General features: G+C 41.6%; 1 protein-coding gene across 6 annotated transcripts in view; it reads left to right on the top strand.

Annotated features, from left to right (window-relative positions):
* LOC309707803 (protein ELFN1-like) overlaps positions 1-26,657 on the top strand; it is a 134,303-nt gene that overhangs the window by 97,076 nt on the left and 10,570 nt on the right. The window contains exons 3-4 of one of the 6 annotated variants that reach the window (XM_082535348.1): positions 11,692-11,739; positions 14,445-14,527. The exons of 3 other annotated variants lie outside the window; for them this stretch is intronic. The gene's annotated coding sequence lies outside the window, so the exon portion shown is untranslated. The remainder of the gene's footprint in view (positions 1-11,691; positions 11,740-14,444; positions 14,528-26,657) is intronic. 2 more of the 6 variants (XM_082535347.1, XM_082535346.1) reach the window with 2 other exon arrangements.

The raw sequence follows: 26,657 nt of genomic DNA, 5'->3' as shown, positions 1-26,657 counted from the left end.
GTGCGTACATGCTTTAGGGCAACAGAGATTATCCGCGAACAGTCGATTATCTGTTGGAAATTAGCATCTTTGCCTGCATGTGTTTAGAAAAGTCTGTTAGTGTTAAGTCCTTAAGCGCCTCATTTAAATTCTTCAAATGTGAAATGTACTAGGTGGGACTCACACAGACAGATGTCTCCTGGGATTATGCAAAATGGTCAGAACCTCGCTGTAAATCTGCAGTCTAGTCAGATGCTTTCCACCCAGCAGGCAAAGCCATATTAAATATTCCCGTGTACATTATTTCAGAGAGGAAAAATGAGTAATAGAATAATCCCTCATCATCGCTTTAGAGCCCGACTCTACGTTTGTCACGAATCCGAAACAATACCTGTCTGCGGAAGAGGGAACCAAAAATATACCGCGCACATTTCTGTTCCTGTGATGAGGAAGGCAGGTGAGGAGGCTGGAAAGAAAGAGCTCATTTCAAGCATCAAATGATGTTTGAGAGGTAGATCCTGTGATAGCAGGCACAAATGCATGGTACTTCATTTGGAATAGATTTGTAAAAGTGCCCAGTGATGTTTCACCACATGAATATTGATGTAGTGAAACTTTGCTCTTCATCCAGTCGAGTGTTTCAGTGATTTGAGCAAATTCTTTTTATTCTAAAAGCGTTCGCATCAGGACCATTTCAGTCAAACCTAAACTGTTAATCCATCCGCATCCGGACCTCCCTGCCCTTCAATGCACATGTCAGAGTCAGACTACTAATGCTCGCTTAAAGTATTAATATTAAAGATAGAAACTCTATAGAAAAAAAATAAGTGAAGGTAAGTAAAACTAAGGCACTCGAGTGTCATGTTAAATTAAAATTGAATATTCCAAAGTTAAAACAATACTAGCTACAGTATAGAAAAGATATTACAAGCGATGTGGAAATGTGGAAAGTCAAATCAAAGCAACAAGATTCCCTCACAGAACAGAGATGGCATCAATAATAACAGACATGACTGATAAATGGAGAAATAACATGAAAAGGAGGAGCTGGGAGGCAGGTTGAACCATTTTGAACAGGTTGCCTCATAAGATGTTTGCCAGTTGGATGCTTAGAAGAGCATCAGGTGAACCATCAGATAATGCCGGCTGGCACCGACATCAGCTGATATTCACGGATTTGCAGCTGAGCTTGAACTTGAGGCCTGCCAGAGCAAAAACCATATGCTCAGTTTTATATACATTAGATGACTGGTGGGAAAAATCTCAGCCTAAAGCAACAATAACTACAATATTTCTTTCTTGCCTCAGAAAAATGTTCTTTCAGTGCAATCTCAAGTTTTCACACATGGTGTATATATATAACCCTGAACTTTTCTAGACATTACCTGATGGAACTGCATGCGACAAGCAAACATTATCTCACCTACTTATGTCCAGCAGTTCTGATGTGAGAGCAGCTCGGGTACAGGTTCTGTGTATTTACAGTGAGTGAGTGGTCATCACGTGGCTCTAAAAGGACAGCGGTCTTGACTAAATTAGTATTTCCACTAAAAATGTGCATGAAGCTGACTTTCTCCTCCTGTGTGCTACATGTGATAAGCCTCGAAAAATATTCTTGTGAGTCTGCTGATAGGTGTCTGAAGTCACGTGTGCAACATTTTAACTAAGGAGGTTAGCATGTGTGCAGGTAATCACCACAAAACAAAATTGCACTGCTCCTAACAGTGTGGGACACTTTTTTCTTGTCTTTGTATAATGTCACTGAGAGGATATGCTCAGTGTGGTCTGTGTGTGCACAGCAGCACCACCCACCTGATGCCACACCAAACCTTTTGTTTGTTGAAGGGCAGCCAGTCAGAAGAAAGAAACTTAAGAGGAAAGGAGCTGAAACAGCTTGTTCCAGACAGAAGCTGAAGTGTCAGCTTCTGTCTGGAAGCTGCACCAAGATGCAATTATTTTGAATCTTGAATCATGCAAAGATACTTTTAGTGGGAAACATAAAGAAAATATGGAAATGATCATCATAGGACTAGTTTAATTTAGTGCTGCCTAAATAAATCAATAAAAATACATTTTTTAGCGTTATTAGTGTATCATGCCATGTTTTTGTCCTTCCTGCCCCCTGTTAGCATGTAATGACATGACATGATGCTCATGACAAACACTGTGTTTATGTCTGTTGGCTTCATCCTCAACCCCCTTTTTCTTTTTCTGTTCCTCGTTCTTCTTCTCCTTTCACCAACCTGGCCTTCACCCCCTGCCCACTCCAACACAATACACACAGATAATAATGTGAATAATATTGTAAAATAAATAAATAAATACGGCAAAAAGAGTAATAAGAGGAAGCCTATAGAAAGCCTACAATGCTCCTCTTGGGTAAGCATTCAGACCATGATTTTCTTGGTTGTGCCTCAGATTTGTACTTGGATTTATCGTATGCTTTCCATCATTGTGTGTGAGCTACAGCTCAGTTCTGTGCTGAAATAGCTACACGTTGAAGGTGAGCAAAGGTGAACTTTGTTATAACATGATGCACTCCAATAAAAAAGAAAAAAATTCAGTCTTCATCTTCATCTTGTGTTCTCCACTTTATTTTTCAGTTCAGTTCATTTCTGTCTTGATTGTCGTCACTTGTTTCTCGTTGCCCTGCTGTATCCACTACCCTGGTTTGCCATCCGTGTATGTGAGTGTAGTTAGATGATTTGGTTACACTCAGCTTTGAAAAATTTGCTGTAGTGTTTTAAGTTTTGTGGAAAATGTTACACCACAAAGGTTACAGCCAGATTTTCATGAAGTTATTATTCTATAAGAAATATGATGTGAACTTTGACCTCTGTCTGGGATTTATACCAACCTTTTTGCTTTTGTTTTGTTGTTTTTACAATGAATAAATGCTTTCTGTTGAAGTATGAGCAAAATAAAACAAACAGTTGGTCATTGGAAATAAACAACAAAAGCGTAGAATATGATCCTAGCGAGTTTTATAAACAGCATCTTTTTCTTTTCTTGTTTTTTTTCCTTTCCTGTCTGATCATTTGTCTGAAATATTCTCCGTCTCTTTTTGGTAGTTTGCGCACTCGGTAGCCTCTAATTTTACGGCTGTACTTCATGTTCAACAGAGATATAAAAAGAGCAGCAGGCATTTCAATGCATCTGATTGGTGCTGAAAGGACCTTTTAATATGAGCACCTCTGCCAAGTATTCGACGGCAGTAGCATAATACAGAGAATGTGAGGAGGTTGGCATAACAAAGAAGGAAGCAGTGTTGAAATATGACACTGGTCAAACTGGTTATTTGTGCCTGAGTGGAGCCATGGAAATGAAGCTCTGATGCGGCACCTCGGAGATGTCTGTCAAACCGCGTAGAGCATGCGATTCTCCACAAAGCATTTAAAGAGCGGCAGCAGAGAATGACGTCTCAGTTGTTTTGTTTGTTTTGTTTGAAATATCGATCTTCAAACTTTCCATTCTGTCACTGAATAGCTCAAGAAGACCATATTGCAATTATCCGGGTGTTATCATTGCCTGACCTCAACAGTCTACTGTCACTGAGTAATTTGATTGCTGTCTTTTGCTTTTCTCTCCTCATTCACAACCTCCTTCGGCCACCCACTCACTCCTCCTCCTCCTTCCCTCTCCTTCCTCGCCTCCACTGTGTGTATCCACATTCTTGAGCCTATATGAGACGTACAAACACATTTATCACATTGCCCTAGCTCCTAGCTATGGCCTGCCGCTGCCTCCTCCATCCTTTCAAGCGTGTGTGTGAATGCGTTCGTGTGTGCACTCACGTCGGGGGAGGCTGTGCTTTAGTTTACCCATGTGAAGGTATTCTGTTTACACAGAAGCCATGTTTTATGTATAAAAGGCATGGAAATGTTGCAGCTGCATTGAGCATGTCTAAGCTGATCAGCAACGTGTGCAGTGAAAGTGTGCATGTGTTAGCGTGAAAGTCAGCTTGGGTCAACAGATCTTTATGAGGTCTAGACAAAAAGGTTGCATGAGCCTCATCGGATTCATTACACACACACACACACGCACAGATGCACTCGACCCCTTCATATCAGGTCATTCCAATCACACGTCTGGATTCACAGTTTCTATGAAGTAACCTTGGTAGCGTTACTGTAGATTTCTATGAAGCTCTGGTGCAATGAGCTGTTGAACTCGGCTTGCTTTATGTTTTCAGTCGCCAAACAACTTCCCCACACACAAGCTAGGAAATGAATACGCTGTTTTCTCCTTGTCTACGTTCTCTGAAAATAATGAGGCTGCTGGTTCCCATGATGCCTGAATGGCCCGGTCCTCCTTCCCTCACATAGAAAACCGGCTCATTACAGCTTAAGCGGACATGAACGCCTTGATATACACGCACACACATACACACTCACTGACTTCACCTCATGCTGATTTAGCAGCACATACCATCTGTCTAGAATGATTAACCTTTCCATCAATCACTGGACTCTCCATTATCCAAACACACATTTACAAAGCAGGCACTCGCCGATTCTCACTCGCACTTAGTGAGAGCATCAACAAATTCATGAAACAGATGAAATAAGAAATTCCAGTTTTTATCCTCAATGTTTTTTGTGCCAGAAACTGAGGCGTGTATAGATTTTTCAAAAAACATAAATAGACGGATCCCTCCCAGCCCCAGTAAGATGTTTGTTCAAGCAGCTTAAGTGACTGGCGTGGTTATGGCAGCGCTCCTACATGGAGCTTTGCAGATTATCGTCTACGTGTTGTAGCTGTGTATTGTCACCAGGGGACATTGGCAACTTTTGTTTGTGGTCGCACTACTTTTGTTCCTTTAGCTACTCACGGAGAACATACGTAACACTTCTTCATTATGAAGTGAGCGTAAGAAGCCATTAAAAATGTTAACTGCAGCCATTGGCTTTTATCCTTCCTTCTCTCACCCCAATTGGTTGCTGCAGATGGCCCCGCCCCTCCCTGAGCCTGGTTCTGCTGGAGGTTTCTTCCCGTTAAAAGGGAGTTTTTCCTTCCCACTGTTGCCAAAGTGCTTGCTCATAGGAGGTCATGTGATTGTTGGGTTTTTCTCTGTATGTATTATTGTGGGCTCTACCTTGCAATATAAAGCACCTTGAGGCGACTGTTGTTGTGATTTGGCGCTATATAAATAAAACTGAATTGAAATGAATTGAATTGCATTGATGTGCTTTGATGAATGTTTTATACCTGTCAGCGTGCTGTCACTCCTTTTTCAATTCAAGCCAACTTTTCAACAAATCAGTATTTTTACCTCCCTGTAGTGTCATCACCATCAAGCTGATGAACTGTCCACAATCACTCTGTGTTGGTTGCACACCCAACAATCACTCACTCTGTATGGAATGAAATAGTGAAACTGATAACAATGAATTCTGTGTTAATTCGACCCCTTTTAATGTGACAGCACCTTCCAGTGGCCACAGGAAGCATTTCACACATATATTAAAGAACAGATATAGTGTATTTAATGATACAGTTATGTAACCTCAAATACTGTAGCTGGGTTCTTGGGAGTATGTTTGGAAAATGACATAGTTTTTGTAGGTTTTGTCGCTGTGTGTCACCACAGTGGATCTTAAGTTAAACAATCAAGATGTGGTTGAAATCCAAACTTTTGGCTTTAGTTCAAAAATAATGCTTTATGCTTTAAAATAATAATAATAATAAAAACGTTTTGGAATTACAGCCAGTTTTATATCCAGTCCCTCATTCTCAGAGGATCGAAAGTAACAGGACAATTGTTTGATGAACAGTTTCATGACTACCAGAGCTCCAAATTCAACTCTTTGAATCAACTCCAGATCTTTTATTTGCCTAATTTGCTGTGATCTACTGAAGGAACAGGCCTCACTTGGCCATGAAGCTATTGTATCAGTCAATTGTCCAATTATTTTTGAGCCTCTGAAATGTGGGACGTGTATAAAAATGGCTTTAATTCATGAACAGTTCATGCAGCACTTTGATTAAACCCTTTGAATTAAAGTTGAAAGTCTGCCACATGGTGAGTGTTTGACCTAAAATCCACTGTGGTGATGTACAAGAGAAAAAAACCTAAAAACTCTGGGTTCCTAAGGGTGGATAAAATATTGGACATTATCATGAGAGTTGTTAGGTCAAGTCAGCAGTCCATAGGCCTGCAAGACAGGACTGTGTCAAGGCAAAGATCTGGGGATCGATACAAGACAATACTTTAAGCATTGAAAGGAATTTCTAACAAAGTTACTTTGAACAGAAGAAGTGTGAAGCAACCAACAGTCAAACTGAAAACCCAGTCAAAATGAGTAATAAGGGATGGATGAGAGCCATACTGTGGTTCCTTGTTGGCTATAGGAGAACCTTCTACAAGGACAGCCTTCAGTGCAGCACCAATTATACCTTAATGGTGGAGTGGCCAGATGGACTTCATTCCTCACTAACAGGCACATCACAACATGCTGGGAGTTTTGCCAGAGGCCACCTGAACGACAACTAGAAGGGGAAATTGGTCTGATGAAATGATGATTCAACCATTTGGCCGCAATTTCCAGCGGCATGTTTAGAGGAAACTAGGCGCTGAGCATCACCTCATTAATACCACCCCTACAGTCAAACACGGCAGTGGAGGCATCAAGCTGTGGGGGACAGGAACTAGAAGACTATAAATGGGATATTTTCTCTCTGTTTCCTTGTCTGTTTGTGTGTTAGCAGAAATATGCAACAAATCCCAGGTTGGTTTTTCATAAACTATCCTTGCAAAAGGTGACAAGGAAAGCACACATGGACAGAGAGAGACACACAGTGGCACACACTAGAAGACACAACGGTGAAAAGAAAAAGCAGGGACAGGGCTCAGACTTTGAAAAGGTGCCAGGATAAACCTGATTCGTTCAAAACAATCACAAATACCATTCAGTATGAACAGGCTGTACCTCAGTGGCAGGTCTGCAGTGTTTACATCAAAATACCTTCTAGAAACATCTTCAGAATCTGAGGATGGTTACTAGGAAGATATGTCAGTCAGTCTGATCGAATCAATTAAGTTATCAATCAAGAGTAAGAAAACTTCTAGGAAATATGAAATGTTTCCAGGTAATTTAACTTTCTCGAATGAGTTCAGATTGTTCAAATTAAGCTCTGTTTAACCACATGTTTATTCTTACACACAGAGACAGAGTATTTGATCCATTGTGCTGTTGTGCCATTGAGACTGTTCTGCAGATTTGCTTTGGAAATTTCACCAGCAGTTTAGTCCAGAACGGGCAGCGATGCACTATTCGAATTTTAAGAAAGACGAACTGCTTCATACTTAAGACAAGACTGAATTTAAAGCACCCAGCAGAGCTGATGAAGGATGCTGCTGGAATTTTCTTGATCTGAGAGTTTAAAAATGTTTGATTGCACTGTCAAAGGAGCCCAGCGCGGGCTTTTTATGTAAAACTACAAATATTTCATCAGCCAGGATGACAAAGTAGAGCAACATTAGAGGAAACAACAACCAAAAAAAAAAAAAAAACACGGGCAAACCAGATGCGACACAGATGATTTGATCTGTGCCTGTATCAGCGGGAAACGTGATACACATATCAGTGCTGTTGTCACTTTGTATCCTGTTTAAAGTGCAACAGCTAAGTATTTGAGCAATCGATCCAGCTGAGATTGTTAAATAACAACTGAAGGTTCACTATGTTCAGTAATTGTGATCTTCTTTATTACATGGTAACCTGAAGATCTTATTAATGTACCAGGGGTTCAAACAAAACAGCTGTTTTAGATAGAAAAGGTGAAAAACAAAAGTGCAAACTCTGTCGAGTGAAAGCTCGGCAGAGAATTTATCGTCCAGCTGTGTGCAGTTTACTGGCAATGTGTTACATGATTACTGGATAATAAAACTCCAAGTTGCAAGCAAGCAAAACTGTTTACTGCAACTTTGGACCAAGCACTAAAGATTACAGATGAGTTAATGGCAGCGAGGCAGAGACGGCAGCTGCAGCGGCTGTGTCCGAGCTCCGGGGCAAAGTTGATGGAGGTGCATTATGACAAAAAAAGGTGGGACGAAATTGTTAAGATCCAATATTGAAGCCAAATTGCAGGACCTGGACTGCAATCTTACAGTCACAAAACAGAGAAAGTCTTACTGAATTTAGGATGGATAAATAAAATCAGCAAAGTTGCCCACAGCACTTCTGCTGTTAAATTCTATCATCTGCACCAGGTGAATTATTGCAGCACACCGCTTTTTTCTTCTTCTTTGAAGCAGAGAAAGTTTTCACCTTTGCCTGTTATCCACTTAGTGTGTCTTGGTGAGCCAATAGCTACTTATCAAATCAACCCAAGTGCACTGTCATCTTGATAACTCATGTTGTTTTCATGTTTTTAGTACCAAAGAAGAGTCTTGAGATCACGAATGCCTCTCACTGAACAGATATCATCCAAGAAAAGAAAAAAATGACCTTCTTTCAGAAGCTAGCAGCTCTTCCTGTTTTTTTTTCCTGCAGAATTGCACTACTTTAAATCTATAATTAATTTTACCAGCATTTGGCCCACAACAATATCCTGTGACAGGTGGACCCAGAGACTTTAATCATAATACATAATCCACTTTGTTCACGGCATCTGCATTTGCTGACTTTCCCTTTTTTTGAAGAATTACTAACTACTGCCAAGTCTGAGCAAATAACAACAGTGTTTGGAAATAAGCCAGACAAATTGTAGCAGGGCAACAGACCATCGGTCCCAATTTGGGTCATGCACTTTCATTTTCAAATCCTTTGCACATGGATATTGTTTTTGTCCCTCACTCTGGGCACTTAGCATTGTGTATGTGGGTATATCCCCACATACACAATGCTAAGGGTGATTAGCCAGCATTTACAAACGACTCTATAAAGGCATTTATTGTTGATAAAATGAAGGAGTAACTGTGCCTCTTTATATCAAGGAAGTAAAATTATATTTGCATGAAATTTAGAGTTCCAGTGAAACAAGACGTTTTGTGCTGAGAGCAGGGGAAGCTTTGCTTAAAAGTATGTTCAGTTACACAATATTATATTCTCATTTTGTCATCGAGCTTCTTGTAAAATATTGACAATATACCTTTTAATAAGGAGGGATCGTTTGGAAGGCTAGGATGGTGGTGTTGAGGTAAAGACTTTGGATCAGAGTTTGGATGACACACATCCAGCCTGAACAGTCCAAATGTACCAATACAGAGCCTGAAATGCACAGTGACAGATCGCAGTGGATTTAAAGAACAGGGAAAAGGGGCAGGTTGGCTTAAACTGGCGGAGTGGTCATTGGGCAAGAGAGATTTTGAACAAGGTTATTATGAGAGTGTAGGAAAAAGTGGCAAAGAAAGTGTAGCAGCAGCAACAACGGCCAATATAAGCAAGAGGAATAACGACTAAATGAGAGCGGTTAGATCTGTCATTTCTTTATATTTTGCTTCCAAGAAGCCAGACTTTCTTGTAATTTTTTATGTGGTCTTGAGCGTTCTCCAGGTCTTCTGAAGGTCATTTTCTTTTGGGCTTTAGCTACCTTTTCCACACAATTTTAGTTTAGTCCTTGTATCTGACCATTTCAAGCAGATTTCCTTCAGCAAAGATGACCTGGGAGATGGATCTGGCTGTTCAGTTTGGCCACTGTGTTCACTAAAGCCCCATCAGGTGGATCGTCTGGCTGAGTGGTGCGACAGAAACAACCTGCTGCTTAACACCGAGAAGACCAAGGAGCTCATCGTGGACTACAGGAGGAATGCTGACCCACATCCACCCATCCACATTAAGGGGACGGCTGTGGAGCGTGTGAGCAGCTTCAAGTTCCTGGGAGTTCACATCTCCGAGGATCTCACCTGGACGACCAACTGCTCCAAGCTGGTCAAGAAGGCTCACCAGCGCCTCTTCTTCTTGAGGACTCTGAGGAAGAACCACCTGTCCTCAGACATCCTGGTGAACTTCTATCGCTGCACCATCGAGAGCATCCTGACCAACTGTATAACAGTCTGGTACGGGAACTGCTCTGCCTCGGACCGGAAGGCGTTGCAGAGGGTCGTGAAAACTGCCCAGCGCATCGCCGGAGCACCACTTCCTGCCATAAAAGACATCTACAGGAAGCGGTGTCTGAAAAGGGCTGGGAAAATCATCAAAGACCCCAGTCACCCATCACATGGACTCTTCACCCTCCTGCCCTCTGGGAGGCGCCACAGGAGCCTCCGGACTAAGACCACCAGGTACCGGAACAGCTTCTTCCCCACAGCTGTCAGACTCCTGAACTCTGCCTCCTGACATCTGACCCACGTTAAACTCATGGACTGAACATACACACACCCACAATGGACAACTGTACCCTCAAACACACAATAATAACATGGAGTGAACCACCACTCACAACCACTAGCACTTTATATAGCCTCTGTAGGAATTATATCTCACTTATCTTAACTGCACTACTGTATAGCTCTGTGTAAATAATCATTCTGTACATTCGATAATCTTTAATCCTACAACTGTTTACAACTTGCATAGTTCCCATTTCTGTATAGCTGTATATCCCAGATTCTGTAAAGTTATTTATTTCATATTCTGTATAGTTTTTCATATTTATATCCTGTTCATATCCTGTACATAGCTTGTACTCACTACAGCCTGTACATACTTATAGTTATAGAATATTCACAACATACTTCATACCGTGTACATTATAACATACCATAATAGACCCATTTCTGTAATATACTCACATATCTATATTATTGCTAATATATATTGTAATATATCTATATCACTAAAGCACTTCTGGATGGATGCAAACTGCATTTCGTTGCCCTGTACCTGTGCATGTGCAATGACAATAAAGTTGAATTCTATTCTATTCTATTCTATTCTATCAGAAATAGTCTCAGTAGAAGGGTGGTTGTCAAGTCAGTCTTAAGGAAGGAAAAAAGGGAGAAAAGGCTGAGGTATGCCAAATGGCATACAAACTGGACCCAAAATAAGTCAAAATGATCCCACACTGCTTTAATAACATTGAGGTGCAGGCTCAGAAAAGGGCAATCCACAGCTGATGTATGCTTTTACAACACTAGCAGTTTTTTGGGGATCACTGTCATGCTGAAAAATGAAGCTGTTCCAAATCAGATGTTTTCCAGGTTGAATTAGATGGTGGACCAAACTCTGATGGTACTTCAACAAGTTCCCCAACAGCAGTTTCTGTGGCTTCTTTTCCAGTTTCCTCAAAATTTTAAGTGCAAACTGCACACCATGCTATGATAGATGCAACAAAAGAAGTGGCAACAAATTATGTGCATTTACAACTGACTAATAAAAAAAGAGCCTAAAGATACAATTAAATACAATTTTGCTAAGTCATCTGTCATGTGTAGACACAACACTGATTCATACTTTTAGTCAGGTGCATTTTATGTTTCAATAATTCACAGGTCAGTGTTAACGGTCAGGTACAACGACTGAAGTGAAAATGATTGTAAATCAGTCCCATGTCCAAAGAAAAACTTTGAAAGACCTCCAGGAAGCCTGGAGAACTACTGCTCAAGACCACTTTCTATAAAATTACAAGAATGTCTGGCTCCCTGAAGCCTTCTGCACAGTATCAAAACTGAATGCCAGTTATGCATAGTTGAAAGAGAAAAACAAAGTTTGTACCATGGTGTGCCATTATTTCCATCATTTATCTCAATTTCTGTCCCCACCATCACAGCAGAGGTCGCCTCTCCATCAGTCGGCACGTCAGCAACCAGGAAAGCAGGTGAGCCGCATTTCCATTACGTCCGACCTCCCAGCTCACCAGTGTGTGCCACACAGTAACACACACAAAGCAAACAGCAGCCAGCAGGCACTCCTGGCACAGTCGCACAGATTCTTTTAACCACGTGTTTGTCAGAAGGTGAAAAGAGATTGGGGTGCTTGTGTGAGCGCTCAGCGGACACACTGCTGTTGCTTCTATAATATTTTCCACTTGGCTGCATGTATCAAGACAGGAAGGAAATTAACAGCTTGAGGTGTCTGAGTGATGCTGCTTCAGCTGCCGCTAGCTGTGTGTGTGTGTGTGTGTGTGTGTGTGTGTGTGTGTGTGTGTGTGTGTGTGCACCTAAGTGAGAGAGACAGATAGAACTAGAAAGCGAGGGAGAAAAAGAGGAAGAGAGAGAAAGATGCTTTCCTCCATGACTTATGGTATGTGGCCCGGGTCATTTGTCTGGTGAAGTTCTAATGCCAAACTTTGCAAAAGTTTTCAGACAGGCCATAACACGGTCCACCTACCAGAGCACATAAGCTCTATTACTAAGAAATTCCTCTCTCGCTCTCACTCACTCTCTCAGCGTAGAGGTCCCATATTTTATTGCATGCTCTGAAGACAACAGATAACTACCGCAGAGTTTCTTGTTTGGGGAAAATAAAAAAAAATAAAAAATGCCATCCACTTTGAGAGAAGTCTGGAGCCTGTCTTCTTGAGAAATATTAAATTGATCCCCAAACACACCTGTTTTTGAGCATTAGTCCCAAACAGATGTATTCTTAGAGAAATAAATCTGAAGAAAATCAATTTTATTGGAGTGCTAAATTCTCACCGCACAGGCTTGATAAGTGGCTCTGGAAAGTTTGTTGCTTGCTACTTGGTGAAGCTTTCCGGGTCTTTATAACTCCACACAGTTGATGTTTTTAGTGTGTTTAATGAATGCATTTCACACATGATTTTACCAATGTTTTATGGCGGTTTTTGTGTGCACACATTAGTACACCTTGGCCTGTGTATGTGTGCACATTTTTGACAGTCTGGATGGAAATACATTCATTGTTATCGGTCACAATTTAACCAGAGTTGCTACGCTCATATTAGTACATGCTTGAGAAATAAACCAGCATGTTTAGGATGGCAGGAGAAACCAGAACTCCAAGAACTGAGCCAAATTTTTGCATAAATTGCTTTTGGTTTGAACTGTTCCTTTAATCTGTTTAAGTCGATCCTTACATGGTTTCTAATAGCAATCAAGAGGGATGGAAAAAAAGTTGCTCAACCGCTCATGTGACAAGACAGAAAAAAAACATAAATGCACAGATCAAAAAATAATGACTTATGATTCAATTTCTGCTCTAACTGCAGTCAAAGCAACCCTACCACACCTGTTGTTCTCTGCAAAAAGGCGAGCTACAAACTTTTCGGTGCAGCATTCAGCAAGTTTTGAGACACCAAGTACCAGATGATTGAAAATATAGATTTTCAGTAGAGCACTCCTTAAACACTCCCTGAAGAATAAGAGGTCACCATGACCACAGCACCGGTAAAGCCCCAACTGTCAGGCGCAGTGGCCCGTGGACATGGGATGGACTCAAGCGCAGATTCAAAACCGGAGGCCAGGGGTGAGGTGTAACGAAAAGAGACTTTATTTTTACAATGCTCAGAGGCTAACAGAAAGTGCAGACTAGAATCAATGAACATAAACTAGATGTCTGAGGCGAGAGAAAAATACTGTGGTGAAAACTAGATGGCAGGGATAACTGGGTGCAGGTACTGGGCAGGGAAAACTGTGGCGGGCCCGGGCACTGAAACAGAGGACAGAGCAGTCAGGGGAATCCCACAGAGGGTTGCGAGTGAATCTAAAAAATAGTACACTGAGCTGTCTTACAAGCTTGCAGGTGGGGGTTGCGTGGAGGGGGGAGGCAGGAGAGGTCCAGGTGGGTGCTGCATGCAAGGCAGGGAGGCAGGCAGGAGAAAATGGCAGCTCCAAAACGGAGAGGGATTACCGGTGGCAGCAAACGGGTATCCAGGAGAGCTTGGTAGGTGGTTTTCAGAGGCTGACGAAAAAAACAGAGATACGGTTAATACACACGATTAGTCACCAAGGAATGGACGTGAGGCCGAGAACTGAATAAAGTTGGCAGATAATCTGGCGAAGACCAGTTGAGTGCGCCGGTCATAAATACTGCTGGTCCGATTGCCATCAGGTGAGGAACAACAAAGACTCCACCCAGTGGGGAGGAGCTGATGCTGTGGAAAACCACCCAGACCACGACACCAACAATCCTGGGCTGACACATAATGGAAGATTTGTATAGCGTCTGTGTTTCTGCGTCTTCACTCTGTCAGGTGTGTGAAGCCACATCTCTTTTGTAAATGACTGAGTAACAGTCGTGTTTCTGTGTGGATATTGGAGTCCATTAATTTTGCATGTGTACAATGTGGGAGCCTGACAAATCCTTTTATATCAGAGAGTGTGCATGTGTGGGTGTGTGTGTGTTTATTTGTCTGGGATCACACATAGCTTTCAGACATGTTTATCTTCAACATTAGTGTGTGTCCGAGAGTGTGTACACGTGTGTACTTCAGAGTGTGAAATCCCATTAAGTGTGTTAAAACCCCTCTCTGGCCTACTGCCTGTTTGGAGAGGCAGACGCCCTACACACAGACACGCTCGCAGTTGTCACACCTGTATGTGTGTTTGTTTTGTTACGCAGGCATCTGTGTATGTTTCTGCGTGCGGATATGGATGCACATCGGCTTTTGGAGAAGAGCTATATCGTGTGATGGTAATTTTCAGGTGAATATTTTCTACCGAAAATAGCGTTTGTGAATCTAATGTGGGTTCAAGGTCTCGTTGGTATCTAGAAGCTTTGGAACCATGAATATGTCACAAACTCAAAAAGTCTGCATACTACATATGACCACAATTTAATGTGTAATCTGTACAATTCCTTTGAAAAGCAAGGTGAAAGCTTTCAGAAGGGGACTTCACAAGTCTTTAGCTTCCACTTATTTCTTTGTATGATGCTAGAAAAATAGAAAATAGACTCAGTGGCTTATTGAAATGTGCAAACATACGTGGAAATGTATGTAAGGCAAAAATAGAGTTGTTATAATGTTTGTAAAAGTTCTTCACGGCTTCTCCAGACCTGCTGATGGGTTAAGGATGTTCTACAGTCTCCTAGAGTAACTGCCTGTCTCCTAAATCTCCTCTGCACCCCTCTATGGGAAAAAATGTCAGTGGCCTTAACCTGTAAATGCATTCCTTTTCTGGGGGGTGTCTCATCGTTGGATCTTTCGTTAAGGAGCTGAAACTAAAGAAAAACATTCAAGCCTGGCTAAATTTTGAAACAAGATACACCAAGTCTTCCAAAATGTGTTGTGCTCTGATGTAAATGGTATCTTTGACACAAAAACAGCACTAATATACTACATATTCATCAAAACAACACCATTGCCCCTGTCGAGCATGGCGGTGGTTGTGTCATGCTTTGAGGCTGTTTATCTGGGAATTCAGTCAAGGTTTAGAGAATCTGAAAAATTTCAAATACTATTCAATTTGAAGCACACGTGCCCACCACACAGCTGAAATTGAACATTTTAATACGAATGTGTGCCAGTGCAGCAAGATCGCAGCTGTTGGCTGATTCTTTGGAATGACAGGCTCCGTTTGGCTTTCGAGAATACTTCAATAAAGACCTTTTCCCGATTGCTAGAGTGCCACGGCTTTCTCTTTTAATGTCTGTGGTGATAAAAGCTGGCTCACTCTCTTGTTTTTTATTTGTTGGTTTTAGGTCAGAGCTCTGTGGCAGTCATTCTCTAGCACCACACTAGAAAAGCTATTTTTGTGGACTTGCCTTTCTTCACAGGGGCACTGACATGTCAGAGTTGGAAGTAAACTATCTGTGCTTCCTACGATGCCTTATGAGATTACTAGATGATCAAACCATGGATAGATGGATGGTCCGTAACAAGTGGTCAGATGTTTACGAGCTGGTATCATTACACGGTTGCGCAGGGCTGTGCGAGATTACATGACTTTTTGAGAGAATTCTCTTAATTAGAACCAAAGCAATTAACGCAAATCATTAATTACTTTACTTAGTTTTTAATGCATAATTTAAGAGCACTTCGTTAGCTGCTTTGAAATAAGCAGTAGGAGGGAGTGAGGCTGTGGCTTAGAGTCTATTCTTGACCTTGGCAACGAAACAATTGACAAAATAATCTCACCTCAAGGTCTGTTTATGGCAACTGTTCCCTTCATCTACTCAAAAATGAAGTAAATGTATCTTAAAGTATTAAAATTGTGTATGTGACTCAGAGATCTCAGTCTGTCAACAAAAACATGTCTGAGAAAAAATAAACTCATACTTTAAACAATAAGACCCTGGCGTCATAAAGAAATCTAATATTTGGAAGACTGTTATGAAGACAAGCTCTTTATTCCTTTTGAACCACTGACGAGAAAACATGAATCCATTCAGCCAGGACTTTTCTTTTCTCTCACCTTCAGTTAAGGTCTTTTTCTTAGAACCAGCCAGGACCCAGAAATGACCTTAACTGTGCTGACTGCTGAGGAGAAATTGCTTTTTGAGGGATGCCCATATAAACAGAGTTCTAAAATATATCTATCATTGTTGAATAAAGGGCTTTGTGCTACGTTTTCACAAATCTACAGAGAGACAGCGAGATGGGAATCAGATTTGAACACTACAACTGAGGAACATCTGTGGTCAGATCTGTGTCATCAGCCACTGTGAATACGCAGCATCGAGCATTTAACCATCACTTCTGTCCTGAGCTACGACCTACTCTGCATACACGACAACTCCAAACTTTCATTATCTGAAATGAGTTTTAAATGTGAGTTGAGATCGTTCCTGACTGCAGTGACGAACATTTGGCATGACATGTGGGAAACTTCCTTCATTTAAATTACCTTTAAATTGACAAAATAAACAGTTCTTTGATTCAACTTTGAATTCACTTTGTGAAAATGTGCTACACTGCAAATGTTTGGCAGTCTCCTTACTTCTAAATGGAACTGAGATGTGAACAGTTACATTCACTTTGGAAACGTTTGAATAAATTCTATATAATACTGTGCAAAACTCTTGAACCGACCGTTATTTCTTTATATTTTGCTTCCAAACACCCACATTTTCTCAAACATTTCAAAAGTGGTCTTGAGCGATAGTTCTCCAGCCTAAGTTGTTCTTTGACTGCTTTTTCAGTCCACTTCTTGTACCTGACCATTTTCAAGGTCTTTGTGTGTGTGTGTGTGTGTGTGTGTGTGTGTGTGTGTGTGTGTGTGTGTGTACAAAAGGTAACTTCTTGATGTGTGCTCAATCATCCAGGTAAGTAAATCTCCAAAAGTTGATTCTGTTCATCTGGACGTAGCGTTTTGTGGGAGAAACGTTTCGTCACTCATCCAAGTGATTCTTCAGTCTCAACTGACTGCATGTTTCCCCAATTGAGGAGGGGGGCTAAGGGTACATCTTTTGCCATCTTGCAGTGCTGTGATTGCAGCCATTCCTCAACTCTCTATGGAGTCATGGTCATTGATCAATGGTCTTTCATCAATGGGCTTTGATTAGTGGTTGTTGAACAATGGTCATGAGAATTTCCATATTAATGATCAATGAACTGACCTCACAGCCCATTGTACCTTCAGTGGGCTGGTTTCAGTCATTATGTAATGTGACGTTTCTCCCTCTGACAACGCTACGTCCAGATGAACAGAATCAGCTTTTGGTGACAAAAGGTAACTTTATTGATAGCACTGGTTCAACAGATGAATCAGTGTTGTGTCCACAGAAAGATCCAATTATCAATGGCATCTTTAGGCACTTTGTCTCAAAACATTCACAGTAATTTGTTTCCATTCCTTCAGTTGAATCTACAAGAACAAAGATAAAAATAAATCTCTGTCTGACAGGCATAAAATAGTATTTTTACTGCAGCAGCGCTGTGTTAAAGAATAAAGGTGGTCATACCAAATATTGACTTTCAAAGTTGTTGAAATTATACAAACTCTGTTTTTGCCTACTGTTCTGTATTTCCAAGTATGTTTGCACATTCAATAAATCACTGCGCATATTTTCCATTTTCCCATAAAAATCTAAAGAAATGAGGGGCGGCTAAATACGTTTGCACAATATTAAATGTTAGCAGAGTGGCACTTTATGTTTCTTTTGGAGGCATTCCAGTATGAGCTTGCTTTATTAATATCAGTCAAGCGCTTGCTTGTAGCTGGAAGCTCAAGTTTCTCTGCGTTTATCTGCACTGGCTGAATGTTCAAAGATGTTCGATGAGTAGCTTAAAACTGTTAATTAATTTTTTATGATGAGGGTTTTTTTCTGTCTTCTGGTAGTTGTTGTTCTTCAAATGCTAAAAGAATACAAGTAAAAACAAGATTACAACTGATATTTAAAGAGACCTCCAGATGTGATTGTTTTCAGGTAGCACACTCAGCACTCCATACTAAGAGTAAGAAATGGGAGATTTAATTCTAAGGCAAAATGAACTACGTGGCATGTTTCCAGTCAGCTCCTCGCCCTCATTTACTGAGCCGTGTGACTCTTTCCACCTCTGCTTCCCATCTTTCCTCCTTCCTCTTGTTCTCCTCTCTGAATACCAAATGCATTACGTAACCGTACAATGTTTCGCCACAGAGGATCATCCACGGCATCTCACATGTCCACATCTCTCTACAGGGGAGTGACAAGTGTAGCACCGCAGGGCCCGTGGAGGAGATATATATCAGCACTGCCTATTATTCTGGCATAACCCTCTCACTGCAAAGACAGCGAAAGACAGACAGGAAGACACTCTGTGATGGAGAAAAAGACAGAGACAGATACGACACAGATATTAGATCAGGATGAGAAAAGTACAAGCTTGTATCAATAGCATTATTCTCCACATTTTGTCCTGTCTGGCATGCCTTACTGCATAGAAGTCTCTCTCTCTCTCTCTCGCTCCCAACTGCTGGGTAGCAAGCAGCATAGAATTTCTATAATAGAAATGTCCGTCACGCTCCGTGTTTCCATATCTCTTATAGAAACGTCCATCATGCCAAGTCTGGACGTCAGCTTAACCTCCAAACTCCTCTACCCCTCGCTCCATCCATCGCTCACTCCTCGGCCCGCCCCCACTTTTTAAACCCCTTACCCTCGTGACTGAGTAGAGAGGGGGAGAGAAGACTCTTTTGCTTTCATTCCTCCCTCAAGGACGTGTGATGTTGTGTGATGTTGAAGCCTTATATCCGTAATAGTCAATCACTGTGGTGGGGGGAGAGTGGGGAGGGATGGGTGAGACTGAGAGTCAAAACAAATTACATTCTCACAGATGTCTTTGAATCACGCGGACGACAGGCAGACGCATACTCGTGCTGCGCCTCCCGGTTGTGAGAGATGTAGTAGAACTTGCCTCAGAGCGTGGCGCGTTTTGATCTGACTTCCTTAAACTCCCGTTCCTCCTTTCTTCTCTTTCTCTTTCGTTCTCCATTCCTCTTCGCCTTTTCTTGCTCTGTAATCTAACCTAATCCAGATGACTCACTTTCATCGATTGCACAAATGTGCAAAGTCTGTGTGTGTGTGTGTGTGTGTGTGTGTGAGGACTTTTGTACTGCCCAGAGCTGACTGTGTGATACGGTTTGTTGTGAGGTCCCAAGATACTGAGAAAAGATGAATTCTTCACAAGCTTGTCCACCGTTTCACATCTCTATGTCCTGGGAAATCAATAAGCATCGAACATAATCAAAACACAGGAAAGGGATTCACTTATGCTCCATTTTAACGCTAAATCTATATTTAACCAGATTGCACCTTTTGGGATCCAAAATCTGCAAGGGAGTCCTCACCGATAAGACAGCCATATTCTGTAGATAGAGGTCTTAGATAAATAATACAGCGTAAAAAGTTCTGGGGACAGACAGGCAGAACGACAGAGAGACACAGGCCTAGCATCCCCCCCAAAAAAGAAAAAAGAGAAAAAAAAAACTTATTCAAAGCAATGACAACTCCCAAGGATTCATCTCACACAGCTGCAATGAATGCTTTGAACTCTGCCAGAGAAATGAGTTTCTGAATTTTCGAGCCTTTAAGAAGACAAATTTACACGATGCACTCAAAGCATCATAAAGACTGTCTAGAACATCTCTGTCAGGGCTTGAAGCTACAAAGGGAAAACTGTACACTGCTAACGTCCATATATTTGTGCTGGTTACATAAATACCCAAATAATTTGAGAGCAATCCCAAAATAGCCTTGCAAATCAACATACAGCATTAAGAGAAGATGCATGTGACAGTATTTGTAGAACGTCTAGTGGGTGTAAGAAAAAATCAAGTACAAGGCGAAAACTCTAATTCAGGGGGTCACCGAGAGACTGATAACCATTTACACCTATTTACACCTATAGCCAATTTAGGATCATCAGTTAACCTGACATGCTTGTCTTTCGGGTGTGGGAGGAAGCTGGAGTTCGCGGTGATGACCTGCACAGGCACAGGGAGAACAAACTCCTCATAGGAAGGTCCCGGTCAACTGGCAGACTCAAACCCAGGACCGAGCTGCTCTGACGTGACAGTGCTAAACACCACACCCAGAAAACAAAGTTGAACTGAAATTCTTCAGACTGTTTGTGTAAGAGAATACTAACTTAAGCAATTAGTAGTTATTTTTAATACTATTCCAGAGGATGAAACCCTTTTTTGGCTATTAAGTATTTTTGGATTCAGAATTTAAGCTAAGCTAACCTTCTGGGCCATCGTTCTTTCATAAGACTGCGTGAACGACATTTACCCTCCACAGCAGTCCCAGTTTCTCATTTGACCTGTTGGAGAAATTAAGTGCTTACACCTGGCCTAATGTGTAATTGCTAATTTGCAGATGTGCACATGTGGTTTTCAATCGTAAGTGAAGCTAATTGTGGGCTAAGTTAACAATACAAGACAGCAACATCCACAATCAAAGTCTCAAACGAGGCATTGAAAAAGCACAGACTGATGTCATGGCAGACATGTTCATCTCTTACAGTTTATGAGGAAACCCAAGCACAGATGTACAGTCAGTGGTTCACAAAAAAACTCCACCATGTCATCTCATTGAAAGCTTTTAAAGTAAAGTAGAGTCAGGTGGAAATGTTAGGTTTGCATAAGCCATAACACAGCAACAGTTAACAGTGAGGGTCTTATCAGTGAGAAGCACTGCTGCAATAAATGCATGCATCAGGCAGTCTGATGAGTTTCAGGGTGGAGATGGCCAGATTCCACTATTTGTTATAGAAATAGTGGAATAGTGTATACCTCTTTTCTGAAAAGAAAAGAGGTATACAATTTTAAACTCCAGATGAAACCATTGCATTAATATGCTATTATTATGCTATTATTACAGGCATACCAGTTAAACCTATTCTGACAGGACTTCTACTTACATTTAAATATAGTACGACTTCACAGTAAATGCACACATACACACACATACATATACAGGTATATGGGCAATATAGGTCATTTGTCTTCCTCATTCTGCCTCACCTTCTTCATCATTTTTCCGTTCATGGCTTCCAGCCGCTTTGTGCCGCTGCTGCTTTCCACATTGCTTTTGAATGGTAATGAAAGCACTGGCATGAGTTGAGATGCACCACTACACACAGAAATGGGGATCTACATCTCCTTATGTATGTGGGTATATGACAGTATCCCTGTTATTAATGCGCGCATGTTTTAGCCTCATTCACAGCCTGCCCAGGAGTGCAACCCATCTCCTTAGTGTTGCTCATCGGTCACATGGGGGGAAAAAAAGTGAAAAATGATGTAGAAGATGTTAAAAAATAGACAATTCAGTTCTACTAGTAAGAACATTTACTTTTAATTTACATTTACGTTAAAATTTTTTGCAGCGGTAAAAACTGCTGATCTTTTTAATGATCATGCAGGTTTTTAATCAAACTTCCAGTTTATCCCAAAGTAGGAACACCAAGCACTTTATTATGAAAACCATCATTACATCGACCAGTTCCATCTGCTGTCAAAACAACCTAAATGTTTTATGCCATAGATTCTACAAGATGTTGGAAACATCCATTTGAAATGCTGGTCCATGCTGACATGATTGGATCGCGTGGTTTCTGCAGATTCGTCAGCCATACTTTCATGTTGTGAAAATCTCAGGAGATCAGCAGTCTGAGAAATACTCAAACTCACCCATCTGGCATCAACACTCACATCACGGCTGCAGTGACGGAGACCGCTTTTTGTCTTGACTCTGATGTTTGATGTGGACATTAGCTGAAGCCCCGGACTTGTGTGCTGGATCTTATGCTTAGTACTGCTGGTACATTGTGTGACTAGGTAATTGCAGGCATAAACAGGTGAGTGTTTGCATGATAAAATGAAGTTATCACCCAAAGGAAAAGAAAACTGAGTGCTACTAGAAACCGGGAATAAAATAAAATATATATTCCCTCACTTGGTACTTTCATGACCGTGAAGCAGAGAGCTGTACAACCTGTCAGCGCAGACTTTTCCATCTGGTGACTTGAAGATTCACAGTAAATGAGCACAGTTATTTTCACTTGGTGACTCCTTGTGGCCTTTGGATTGAGAGACCATGCCCATTAGGGTTAAAGTTGATCACTCAGGACAATACTGCATTGATGAGAAGCAACCCTTCCCTATAGGGGGACAAAATGCCCATTACAGCACAAGAGACTTAATGGACACCTTTCAGGAGTCAAGGGTTCAGGATTTTCCTTTGACGTGAACCTCTCTATATGCAGCTGACAAACACCGACTAAATATTCCTTGATCCATTTAAATGAGAGCATATAAAATAAACCCTTCAGGGATCTGCACCAGAAAACTTGTTTCTTTCTCTTTAGCCTCAGGGCGTAACCTAAAACCAGGTGTCTCTGAAATGTGTAAAATATCAAACCAACATGACTGCAACTCTGTAGCTTTCTCAGCAGAGATAGAAAGAACAGCCTTCAGCTTTGTAAACAGGATACATCATCTGCAATCTACTTTCTCTGCTTGACTCTCTTAGATTTTTCTGAGTCATGCTGTGGATCTTTCCCACTTGTTTGGGGTAGCGCTGACGCAGGGAGCGAGAAGAAGAGCGAAAATCAGAAATACAATAAAGATGCTACTAAAAATTTTGTTGATAGTTTAAAATGTTTTAATATGTGTTTTGATTGAAAATAGTTTATTATTGTTTTACGGGCCACTTGCTGCTGTTTCACACAAGCTCCTTTCTTGCAAATGAGCGTATGATGATGGATGTTTGTGATTTGAGGTTATTTAGATTCATTAAATCAAAGGAAACTGGACTGTACATTTATTGCCTTGTTAAAGATGACACACTTATTTTTTACTGCACAGAGTAACAGGTAAAATAAAAATAATGATGCGGTCTGCATCCTCGCTTTTATTATGCAATTCTGTCTGGATACTAAAAATCTCCCAGGAAAACGAACGCTCAAAAAAGGAAGGAGACTGTGGCTATGCCTGACCAAAAAAAGAGAAAAAATCATGATGAAAAGGGAGAGTAACAGAATCTGAAATGGAAACAAGAGTAAATAAAAAATAGTGACTCTCAAAGGAGAGTGCTCCAGTGCTCAAGAGGGTCTAAAGGGGAGATTCAGTCAGAACTATGTCTCCATATTACAAAGACACAATATAAAAATCATGGTGAAAATCAGCGAGACTCAATAATCTGATAATCATGTGAGGAAGGTGTAACAAAGACCAGTTTTAGGGGTGTTTACAGAGGTTGTGTGCATAAACTGTGTATGTACAAAGAAACATGCATATAATATGACCTTCCCCGAATGCAAAGTGTTTTTTATAATGTAAAAATTAACTGTAAAAATGCCTCTAGAGAAGGCCAAGTCCAATAGCATAAAGATGAAAAATAAGGTGAGAAATAACTAGCATGAAGCAAAACAGCCAGTGCTTTTACGATGGTCTGTCATCACTGATGCTATAAATAGCTGTGACCATGTGTAATGGTCTGCTTTCTCTTTTTTTCCTTTTGTTTGTAGTCTAATATTTTGTTTTTTGCCAGGGTCTTTTGCTCTTTTTTATCCCCGTTCTGTTTTTCTTTTCTTTTTAATTCCAAAAACAATCAAAGCCACATTTCCCTTTCTCCACTTTCTTCACATCCTCCCCAAAGTAAATTGCACTTCTTCATTAACCTGAGTTGCAAACAGCGATTTTATATGGAACTGATGCAATAAGAAAGCATCTGTGTCCACTCGTGGCTAAAGATGCGAGCAAAGAGTTGGCTCGGCCATGTGCGTAAAATCTCACTGTGACTGAGATTTGTGTTTTTAAAAGAGGACAGCGCATACACGTGGCTTTCGAAATCTCTCAAGAAGACAGCGTATGCATTTTTCTGCTTTTGTGCACACACAGCTATATGAATCTTTCCCCGGGTGGCTTGTTTTTCCAGAGTTTCAGAGAACATGCGCATCTACACAACATTACCTTAAAGTACAGCAGCCATGACACCACCGTGGTCAAAGCAAGGTTAGAGTCTCAGTCTTTCTCGGGATGACAGTTTGTACCCTATAAATCTTTGAGTGTGACATGACTGAAAAGTGAGGCGGTCACGATGCTGAGTGCTGAAATATTCCACATGCCTGTTCTCGACAGCTGAGGCAGCGTCGAGCGTGCGTACACGCGGAGAGTGCGAGCGAGGTCGGGGAATGCAATGAATGACGCAAAATGGAAAAGAGGCCGACAGGCTCTTAACAGTTCCTTCTGTGCATATCACGTTAGCTACTACAAGTGATCTCTCTTTCTGGTAACCTGCACTCTTGTTCTGTCTCCTGGACCCTTGTACTTGCCTCAGTATGAAAAGAAAGAGGTCAGGTGGAAATCACACACACACACACACACACACACACTGCACCCCCTGCTACACCACCATGTTGTTCCCTCTCAACAGTTTGTTTACTCGAGTTTATCTGGTCAGCAAAATGGACATCTCCCATCAGAGTGTGTGTTGCTGGCAGCAGTTCCTACACTTTCTCTCGTGTCCCATCTAGGTAGTTTGCCTCATGCAACGTGGGAGGAAGTCTCACCATCAATTATAGATTATGCTGACTGGGTGGGAAAGCCCATGCATATGGCTACACACCGGTAAACACTCATGCATGCCAGCGTACATTAGTCACATTTATGAAGAAGGCTTCCGGGGGGAGGGGGGGGGGGGGGTTCCCCTCAATTCATTTCTATTTCTAAAGTGCCAATTCACAACAGCGATTATTGCGGGGAACTTTACATTGTAACGGCAGGCGGTCGGACTCTGTTTTGACAGGAAGAAACCGCCGACGTAAACCGAGCTCGAGGAGGGCGGCCATCTGCCTCAGCCGGTTGGGGTGAGGGGAAAGCAAAGAGAGAAAAGAGGAGCAACAAATCACGAACAATATAACAGTAAACACTCAGCAGGTTGGTGGGGACAGTCACCGTGCATCAGAAACATGCAGCTCTGGAGTCAGACATGCATGAGAAAAGGTACAGAGGGGAGAGAGGACAAAGAGGAAAAGGGACAAACTGCATACTGGAGAAGTTAAAGCCATCAATCCCTGCAAGTCTAGAAGTTCAAAAACCCCTCACTGAAAAACACATAGCATTTGTGATAAATCAAATGACAAAGAAAACTTGGAGCACAGTTGTGCCTTACAATTGCTGTGCCGTTCAATATCTTTGTCTAGACATGATGGTTGTGCGTGAAAGATTACTCCTATTGTTTTGTTTTGTTTTTCATCTCCTTTTAACACAATATCCAACGAGCTCCAAACCACTGCAGGTTTAGTGCTACCTACTTGACCAAGGCCAGATGACTGATGAGCTATGAGAGGGAACACGGAGGGTATCAACACAAACCCATGTGTCATTAAAAGTGAAAAATGTCATTGCCATTACTCATTATGTGAATGCATTACTAACAAGCTATATGTGAATGTTTCCAGAAGCCAGCTCTCTAAAAGGACACAAAAAGTCGAAGGGAACTGTATCCTATTCCCCACAAGTACGCCGCTCTCATTTACCCTCGTCCTCAGATCAGAGGTGACACATCAGCACCGCTCTGCTTCGCCGTAATCAATAATGTGTCAACAGCAGCCAGGAGATGCTTGTCAGGAAGGCCCAACCTTTTGCTCCTTCCTACTCCTTCTCCTTCACCTCGGTGATGTCACTTCCTGTTTGTTGCTCTCGCAGCTGAGAGAAAAAGGCTTAGAAGAGAGAAGAGGGAGCCACTATTCTCGCAATTTCCCTGAACAGAGTCCCACCACATCCCTTTTTCCCCTCTCAGCCTCCTCTTTCTCCCCACAGAACCGCTGTCTCTTTCACCACCGACTGCTTTATTCCTCCCTCTACCTCAACCTCTTCTCCATCTCACCATCTCTCTCCCCCTCCCCCAAGCATCTTTCCTTGCAGCTCCCTTGCACCCACTTTTTCTTCCTCCTGCTCTGCACAGCCCTGTGAGAGCCTCTTTCACTTTCCCGCCTCCCCGTCTCTCCTATTCCGTCATACGTCAGCTGTTTTTCCCAGGAAGTGTTTTATTTAGAGCAGATTAATTAATTAGATACAGTATCAGAGCCATGGCCATTCTTAGCCCTGGCCATCAAGGCCCAGAGGCTAATGGAACTGCAGAAAACATGTGTGCATGTGTGTGTGTGTGTGTGTGTGTGTGTGTGTGTGTGTGTGTGTGTCTGTTTGTGTTGTTTTTCGCAGCAGCAGCACCAAGCTGTGTGTATTTTTCAGATCTGCAGGTGCTTGTGTATCTGCGCCAGTGTGTACACTAATTGGACTTGTCAAGAAATGTCACTGTATATAAAAATTGTGTGTGTACGCATGCCTAAATTTGAGTATGCATGTGCACACGTCAGACTGTTATATAAGAAAAAAAATAAGC

The sequence above is a fragment of the Aulonocara stuartgranti genome (assembly GCF_965226115.1).
Source record: "Aulonocara stuartgranti genome assembly, chromosome: 6".
Lineage (NCBI taxonomy): Eukaryota > Metazoa > Chordata > Actinopteri > Cichliformes > Cichlidae > Aulonocara > Aulonocara stuartgranti.
Note: the sequence above shows the minus strand (reverse complement) of the source record. Positions and strands in the feature narration are given on the sequence as shown.